Source organism: Lactuca sativa, chromosome 6, assembly GCF_002870075.4.
Source record: "Lactuca sativa cultivar Salinas chromosome 6, Lsat_Salinas_v11, whole genome shotgun sequence".
NCBI lineage: Eukaryota > Viridiplantae > Streptophyta > Magnoliopsida > Asterales > Asteraceae > Lactuca > Lactuca sativa.
Window position 1 is genome coordinate 136,411,519 of NC_056628.2, and position 9,759 is coordinate 136,421,277.

General features: G+C 39.1%; 1 non-coding gene across 1 annotated transcript; it reads right to left on the reverse strand.

The window, feature by feature from the left end:
* Positions 1–1,400: 1,400 nt before the first annotated feature.
* LOC111908549 (small nucleolar RNA R71) lies at positions 1,401–1,507 on the reverse strand. Its single transcript, XR_002855899.2, has one exon. It is a non-coding gene; the product is annotated as a small nucleolar RNA R71 (small nucleolar RNA).
* Positions 1,508–9,759: the final 8,252 nt, after the last annotated feature.

The following is a 9,759-nucleotide window of genomic DNA, read 5'->3' on the forward strand; positions in this document are numbered from 1 at the left end:
TGACTATAATTGCGTTTATATTACAAATCTTACATAGCATATTTACATTCATAATTAGTTTTGTGTTTAATTATGTGTGAACATACATGGTTTGACATGAATTAGTTAATTATTGGTAAAGTTAGAACTAAATTACTAATACAACTAAAAACCAACTTAATAATCCGTAATCATTAGCTAGCCATAAGGAAGAAGTGGATTCAAACTAAACAAGAGTGTGTTTTAACTTATTGAATTTGATTTAAGTTCATCTGATCTTGTAAAATCAGATAAAACCCCTTTAAAACTTGTTAATAATTAGGTTAATTTAAGAGTAAGTAAATTAATTAGAACACTGTTCTCTGTGATCGACACCCGACTTACCCAAACTATACTGTAATCTGACTAGGTACACTGCCTATAAGTGCATAGTTAGTTAAATTTGTTAGGTTATAAATATTAAAATTAGTGAGTACTTTTGTGCACATCAAGTTTTTGGCGCCGTTGCCGGGGAACGACTTAGTTTTTTTTCTTAGTTTTAGCTTATTTATTTGCATTAAATTAATCGATCCTTCTTGTGGAAGTAAAAACCACAAAAAGATAATTTTTTCAGCAAAATAATTTTTTTTTTGTTAGTCACAGAGTCCACGACGTGGCCAGATACCTGCCACGACGTGGACTATTAAAAAAAACTAGATTTTTAGTTTGTAGTTAGTTTTTCTTATTTTAGTTCAGTTTTACGTTTTTAGTTTAGCAAGTTGCAGGATTTCATGACCAGAAGCTCAAACACAGCCTTGGTGCCACCACTTGAAGATCCCGAGTCTGCAATTCATAAGAAAAAGACACCCTTACAAGAATTGAAGTCAGCTATTTCTAGGAAGTCAGGAAGGAAGACAGGAGAGTCAAGTTCATACGCAAGGCACAAGAGCAATCTTGAGCATTTGGATCATACGCCCGTCCAAACTTAGTCCGAAAGCGATACCGAGCCGGAATTTGAAGAACACACAAGCGAACCCGAGAACGAGCCAAGGAACGAGATGACATCAATTGAAGAAATGTCCATGGGAGCTTACAAGAAGCGGATCCGAGAAGATGTGGGTCCCGGTTTAGTCCAACCCGCAATACCTGCCACTGCCACATTCGAGCTGAAGGGACACATACTGACTGCACTGAAGGACATCCCATTTTTCGGGAAAGATCATTAGGATGCTTTTAAGCATCTAGATGAAGTCAACGACATTATGGATTACTTCAATGTCCCAAATGTCAACAGAAACACAGTCTTGCTTTGGATGCTTCCCATCACTTTCAAAGGAGCTGCTAAGGAATGGTTAAAAGCACTCCCACCGGGTACAATCACCACTTGGGCTCAAATGCGTGAGCAATTCCTGGACAAGTTTTGCCCACCATCCAAGATAGCCAAACTCAAGAAGGCAATAGCCAACTTTGAGCAACAGCCGGGGGAGTCATTATACGAAGCATGGGAGCGGTACAAGGGCTTGCTTAGAAATTGCCCTCAACATGATCTAAATGTGCAGCAAGAGATGTCTATCTTTTATGATGGGGTCAACGTGATGACAAGACAACTCCTTGATTCTCAAGGACCTTTGACAAAGAAAAATCCAAGGGAGGTCAAGGAGATAATTGAAGAATTCGCGAAGCACTCTCGCGAATACCACAACCCTAGGCAAGATGGAATCAAAGGCGGTGGAGGGGCCCAAACTGAAGAAATAGCAGCTGTAATGGCCATGCTGAATAATATGGATCGAAGGATAACACAAATGGACCAGTCGATACATGCCATAAGAGTGGGTTGCGAGAGATGCAGTGGTCTACACTTGACCAAGGACTGCAATGTAGATGAGTTTGGGAACAGAAAAGCTCAAGTGTGCTACTCTAGTGGGGATAAGTTTGATGAGGACTGGAGGAAACCAAAGAAGGAGTGGCTGCCATATGAAGAGTTTAAGAAGCAAAAAGAAGAGAAGTATAGGCAGACAGGTCGAGGCTTTTATCAAAGGGAGCAGCCACCAGCCGAGAAGAAACCCGACCTAGAGACCATTTTGATGAAGTTTATGGAAGCTTCGGAAAAGATACACGATGCCACTGATTCTGCTATTATGGAACAACAAACTTTGATAAAGAATCAGCAAGCCTCCATCCATAACCTTGAAGTGCAATTTGGTCAACTAGCCACTCTGGTTCATGAAAAATTGTCCCCAAAGAATCCCGAAGTAAAGACCCAATCTCACGTAATGGCCATCGATATTGAAGAAGAAGCAATCTCTGAGTTCCTGGAGGCATTGGAAGAAGAACCACAGCAGCCCGATCCAAAACCCAAGAAGTCAAAGTTCGAAAGTGAAAAGGTTGCTAAACCAGCTTCGCCACGACGTGGCACTCCTCTGGCCACGACGTGGCGCATGTCTGATAAAAAATTCTTTGAACCCGTTCCAGCTTATCAGCCACCTTTGGCATTTCCAACCCAAGCTGCACTTAGTCTACTGGAGAAGGAGCATTTAGAGTTTGTAAGGCATGTGAAGGGGATCCCGATTAATACTCCCTTTGTCGAGTCCTTATCCAAAACTCCCGAGAATCAGAAATTACTGCAATATTTGATAGACACTCGAAGACAATTAAAGAAGCAGTCAAAGGTGGTTCTAAGTGAACAAACCTCAAAAGCCGTGTTGGGAGAGACACCAGAAAAGATGGGGAATCCTGGACGCCTCACTCTTCCATGTGAGTTTGGTAATAAATGAAGGTTAATGCTTTAGCCGATTCTAGGGCTAGCATTAATTTGATGCCTTTTTCATTTTATCAAAAATTAGAGATTCAGAAGATGAAGGCTACCAAAATGAAGATTCACATGGCGAATCGTTCGGTGACACAACCCCGGGGCATCGTGGAAGATATTTTGGTGAAAATTGGAAAATTTGTTTTTCCAATAGACTTTGTAGTTTTGGATATGAAAGAAGATCCCGATGTTCCAATAATCCTTGGTCGTCCATTGCTTAACACTGCTAGAGCTCTTGTTGATATTCGCGAGTCTAAGCTCACTTTGAGGGTTGGAGATGAACAAGAAGCTTTTGGAATACAAGATGACTTCCAAGAGGATAATGTTAAAGAAGAGGTGTTCACAATTAATGAAGACAATGAACTAGAAGAACTGGAAAAGCTTATGGAAGAAGAGATCAAGGCAGTTCATCAAGTCAAGAGAACAAAACCGAGGGCATTTGTTCCATATTTGATTGAAGTCATAGCTTACGAGAGTCCGCCTTCTTGGGTGAGCGAAGAGGATGAGGAGATGACAAGTGATGAAGAGGAGGTCACTTCAAGAATGACAAAGTCGATGGTGAAAGAGGAGGAGGATGCTATGGAGTGCAAGGAACAAACTAAGGGCACAAAACGCAAGCTTGAAGAAGAGGTAAAAGCTAAAAAGGAGAATTCAAAGAAGGCATATAAAAGGAGAGTTCAAGCTTACAAGAGGCGATTCAAGGAACAAAAGATCTTAGTGGTGGACTCTTCAGAAGATTCAACGTAGAAGGCACGGAGTCCAACTCAAGACTCCAAGAAAAAGAAACGCTTCTCGGGAGGCAACCCGAGCTTGGTTTGCATTTTCTTTTCTTTTAATTTTTTTTTTAGTTTTTAATTAGGAAAGATAACAACTCATCATCTAATAATTGATACTTAGTAAAGAATTAGCTCTGGGAACTTTAATTAATGAATGAGATGCAAAGTAGTTAGTTAAAATGTATGATTTTATAAAATTTTCCAATTAGGCAATTTCCACGTTGTGGGCTGATACAGCCACGTAGTTGTAAAAAATTAAAACACGGGACCAAAGGACAGTTTTAAAGTCCACGACGTGGGCATAGGCAGCCACCACGTGGCCTTTAAGAAGTCACGGGGGGACCATTTCCTTAAAACCCTTTGACCAACATCCCCATTCCCCATTTGATACTGCCGCACGAACGAGAACAAAATACCCCACATCCAATTTCTTAATCTACTTCCAAATTCCTTGAAAGTTCTTGTCAATTAACTCTACTTGGTATGTGTTCTACTCATTAATTGTAGTTAGTTCTTACAATTTTAAATTTTCATGGTTAGGGTTTATTTGATTCACGAAATTGGTTGAATCTAGTTGTTAATTCTAGGTTGCATGTCCCTTAAATGTCCATAGGAACAAACCCCAAGCATTAATTTTGGTAGAAATGGCATACAAAATGACCGATCCAAAAACTGCTTGCGACTGCGGTCCACGACGTGGCGTAGCCTAGCCACGTCGTGACTTCTGGCAGACAGATTAAATTGTTTTAATGTTTTGGATGTTTGTTGCTTTGGTTTGATTTTGTATGCAGAAATGGGACCACGAAGAGCTATTCCACAGGAGGAAAACCCGATTGATGTGGCAAGTATACATCCCTTATATCAGTTTCCTCAAAACATTCCCCGACCATTGTTAACTACTTACGAGAATCGACTGGGATGGCTGTACAATAGGGAATTTGCGATAGCCCCAATTATCGATTGGGGATGGCTCGGTGGAGTGGGAATGGTTGCTGAGTTGGAACGCTATTGGTCGAAAACATATGTAGGAGATCAATTTTCTTTCACTTGTCATGGGTGGAGGAATTTGTTTGCCATTCAAGAACCCGTATACTGGGAATTATCGGTGGAGTTTTTCTCTACCGTATGCTTCGAGGAACGCACTATTGATTTTACCTACAACCGGGCACTTGTGTTTCGTTTGGGTGGTGTTTATAGATAGTGTAGTCTTCGGGAATTCGCTTGGCGTATGGGACTTTATACCGAAGTGGAGACTCAATCTCCGTTTTTCATACCGTTCTTGCTTGGATGCGTTCGGGATTTTAATCCCGGTATTATGGATGTTCAGTTCTGGCGAGGCATTTCTAGCCATGAGTACAATACTCGTGACTCGAGTGAGTCACAAATTCGAAATCTTGTTTTCCGATTTTTGCATCGCCTGATCACTTTTTCAATAAATCACAAGCATCATGGTGATAACGTCCCCATACAGAATTTGTTTTATTTATGGACTCTTATTACCCCGGGAGTTTGCTGTGATTTACCGTATATGTTGGCGACGTTCATGGGGAAGAAAGCGGCCAATTCTAGGCCCGGGAGTCCGATTACGGGGGGGGGGGGGGGGGGGGGCATTTGGTTACTCGCCTGGCTAGGTCATATCATATTTTGACCCATGACTTTGTGAGGAATCTTACTCGATTCCCGGACACAGATTTGACCATTCAAGTCTTGGCAGCAACCAGGGCAGCAAGAGGAGGCACAACCAGGGAAGCAACCACCATCCAGACTGCGGCGTCGGAATGTGCGAGCTAGAGGCGAAGTCGAGAGAGAGCGTGATGCTTCACAGTATGTGCAGGGAGTGCCCACCGACCCTTTTCAGAGTCGGGTGGGAACTTATTTGGATAATCTTCGGGGGCATGCCCTTTATCATACCCAGCTTATGTAGGGTATTTATTCGCATTTAGGTGTGACCCGACCACCTTCTATGCCACCATAGTATCCTTATTTTTTGACATGGGAGGAGCTATGGCGTCCGCAGAATGACGGGGCAGGACCAAGTGGAGCGCAGGACCAAGGAGATGATGATTGATTTTCTTTTCTTTTCTTTTTATTTTGTTTTGTTTTACGTAGTTTTTTATGTTTGAAGTTGGTTTGTAATGTAAAACTTTCTTGAACTATGATGTTACTCTTTTATTTCTTTTGGGTTGTTCCATTTTCAGATTAGCATTAGAATTCTAAGAAGCATGTAAGGTTAACTCTAGAGTCGTGTTTGTCTAGTCAAGGAAGCATAGAGTCGTGAGTTAGAACCCACAATTCAAGATAAGTGTGGGGTACGTTAGTAAGAGAGAGGTTACAGTTGGGAAGTATATTTACATAGAAGCGTCTTAAACCATTTAGCCATTGGTCAAGTAGCTAGAGTGGATCAAAGAATTAAGGCATTTTCTGCTGATGTCCAGTTTCCACGACATGGGATCCTTACGCCACGTCGTGGCGCTCATGAACTTTGAAGAAATAAAGCAGCCTGTTGGTTCGCACTTTCATCTTATATCACGACATGGTACTCTTTGCCACGACGTGTATCAGTTTATCCTTTCCCACATTTCTACATACTAACACCACTTTGAAGAATTGAAGTTTCGAGTCATGTTCGTGGTTTATTTACATTTTCACCCAGTTCTACACCGAGTTTCTATTTTTGGAGTCCATATTCAAGACGCACGTTTTCCACACTTTTGGAGATGTTCACGCCACTATCCCAGGGGAGTCTGTTCCTTTTTCTCCCTTTTCTTTAATTTTGATTTAGTTTTATGCATACAATGAGGGCATTGTATGAAATAAGTGTGGGGTAGGGATAGAAAAGTAAATTGCTAGATAATCATAGAATTTGATAATAGAAATTGAAAATTTGAAAATTGAAATTTTTAATAATTGAATCTAGTGATAATAATTTGAATTATAATTGCTAGTGTTATGTGGGATGATCCGATGAAAGTTCAAATTTTTAGTTGAGTCAATACACGTTATAGTGCATTTGTGGTCTCCCTTATTTTAGTGAAATCATGGAACAAAAACATAACCCCGCTTGGTTTGAGGGATGTAATATGTTTAGCAGCCTAAACCTGAAATGTATCCAGGAAAATTGTTATCATTAACCGATAAAGGTTGAGGTTGAGCGCCTCTGCTTAAGCATGTAGGTTTTGAGTGAAAAAAGTGAGGTACATGTAAAAAAAAAAAAAATTCCAAGAATTTCAAAAGTTTGAAGAATTTTGGAGCAAATAAAGTGAAGATCAAAAGATCAAAATTCCAAGAATTTCAAAAAGTTGAAGATACCAGAAATCAAATCAAATAAGGTGGTGAATTCAAAGAAATCAAAGATCGAATGTCAAAGAAGTGAAGAATTCCAAAAAAGCTCCATAGTGGTATCGTAGATTGTAATTCTAGATTATGTATGCTTAGGTTGCTCAATTAAAAATACCTTGAGGATAAGGAGATTTTCTGCGGATGGATTCGGAGGGTTGCATAAAATGAGCATTGTTCGGAAAAAGTGGGCGAGTGTTTATGAAGATTGTGAGTATTTAAAGTAAGGGGGTACTTTAGGATTTTAGACACAAATGCATGCGTTGAGGTCTTGGCATAATGGCTGAGCTAGAGTCGGATTGTTCTATGTGGTGTTAGTAATTAGGAGTTAAGTTTAAATTTGCTTGAGGGCAAGCAAAACCTAAGTGTGAGGTATTTTGATATTGTCATATTTATACCTATTTTTTGGCAATATTTAAGTACATTTTTATTAATAAGTTGATAATATGTTTAGAATAATGGTACTTATGGCTTTAAATTGTTATTTTCAATCAATTAAAAGGATTTTCGAAGAGAGGGACCAAAAGTGACAATATGAGGAACATGGGAGACTTGAAAGACAAGAAAAGAATAAATCCATGAAACATACTGAATTCACGACGTGGCAAAGTCGGCCACAACGTGGCATGAGGGTTCTAGAAGATAAGCATCGCGATGCAGAGGATTCCTTGCACGGTACGGATAGCTTGAAGCCCACGACGTGGCCTGGATAGCTACGACGTGGCGCGGGTTTTTGGAGATTATTTAAGTTCTCCTTATTATTACGAAATAAGGACCTTTTGGCTGAAGGAAAGAGTTCCAGGAGACGATTCAGAGCGAAAGAAGGGTTCTGGAAGAAGGTTTTCAACACCAAAAAGAATAAAGGTTTATATTTTAGTTAAATAAGAACATGTCTTTTATTACTTTAAGTTGTGTTGGTTTATTAGTTGCTAGGATGAGCAGCTGAATCTAGCTACTCTTGTTTAGCTAGATGAAGCTTCAGACTTATGAATAGTTCAATGTTTATGGATTAAGTTTACTTGCTAAAAATTGCTTGTGTTTGATTTGTATAACCTAGCATGTTATTGTTTGTTTCTGTAATTGCTTGATTGCATGTTCTGTGTAGCTTAGTGACCATTAACTGCATGAATTTGTTTACCTAATGATTTAGTGAACATTAAATTGTTAGAGCTAGGATTGACCAATCTTAGTTAGTAATTAGAATAAATAAGCTTAGTTGTGCTAGAGAACGTATATTGTGACTATAATTGCGTTTATATTACAAATCTTACATAGCATATTTACATTCATAATTAGTTATGTGTTTAATTATGTGTGAACATACATGGTTTGACATGAATTAGTTAATTATTGGTAAAGTTAGAACTAAATTACTAATACAACTAAAAACCAACTTAATAATCTGTAATCATTAGCTAGCCATAAAGAAGAAGTGGATTCAAACTAAACAAGAGTGTGTTTTTACTTATTGAATTTGATTTAAATTCATCTGATCTTGTAAAATCAGATAAAACCCCTTTAAAACTTGTTAATAATTAGGTTAATTTAATAGTAAGTAAATTAATTAGAACACCGTTCCCTGTGATCGACACCCGACTTACCCAAACTATACTGTAATCTGACTAGGTACACTGCCTATAAGTGCATAGTTAGTTAAGTTTGTTAGGTTATAAATATTAAAATTAGTGAGTACTTTTGTGCACGTCAACAAGCTTCCTGGTCTCGTCTCAGCCTCCCCCGATTCAAGTACAGATCCTCCGCTTTCATTAGTATGGGACCATACTACCTACCACATATATCCGTACTTTCCTCAAGAACTGCCTTGACTTCACCAAGTCCCTTCTACTACTACTGATCACTGCTACTCTCATCCTAGGCTTGCCCTAGGGAACCTCAAACAAGCACCCAATCGTCAACTACTGAAGGTATCTTTGTAATGCCAATTAGCCACTACCTGAATACCATCACATATGACGAGGCTCGGATAATCCTTCGAGTAAAGGACTCATCCTTACAACGGTTAGACTCAAACGAGAGTTTTGCAATAGGGCCAAATCCATCACTCTGAGATTATTCAACCCTGATCACATGAGACGTGACGTATTCACCTAATGGCCAACTCCCATCACTCAGAGTCCCACAAAGCACAAAGCAAGTAGCATTCAGACAAAAAGGGAAATCTAACCCAAGATATTATATTCAAAAAAGAATCTGTACTAGCATACGATTCTAAGCTCATACTATCAGGCATAACCTAAACAGGCTATCCTACTACTATCTACTCGATACTAGCATGAAATTCTCATAAAGCTGAAACACAAATAGCAGGAACATAAGACATCCTTCCTAGATCCTTAGTCCTATTCTAGCATGTTGTTCTACTGAAACTGATAATCATAACATAAACTTGTATTGGTAATTTGGGAGTACTCACTTGAGCTCGGCTGATTGCATGCACCACACCTTTTTTTTCAAAAACTCTTTTCTTTCTAAGTTTCTTCTTCAAAAGTTTCTTTCGAAAATGTTTTTCTTTTGAAAACCTTATACCATTTCCTTAGTTTGAGTTCAGACACACCCGAGAGTGTGCCTGAATCCCTCAAACCAAGGCTCTGATACCAACTTGAAACATCCCAAAAATACAAGCCAAAAATTTCATTTGAAAACATTACTAAAACTATAATATCCAAATATCATATAACAAAACCATAAGTCGTGTATCTCAAAATGTCATAATAAATGTATCAAATCAAATATGATGTCATGATCGTGTCAAAATATCAGAGTCTAACTCCGAGGCTAAAACGGTGGTGTGTGCCATGCCATCATCTCGAGCTCTTCCCCTTGCTAGCTGAAGTACCTAAAACCGAAACTGAAAATTGT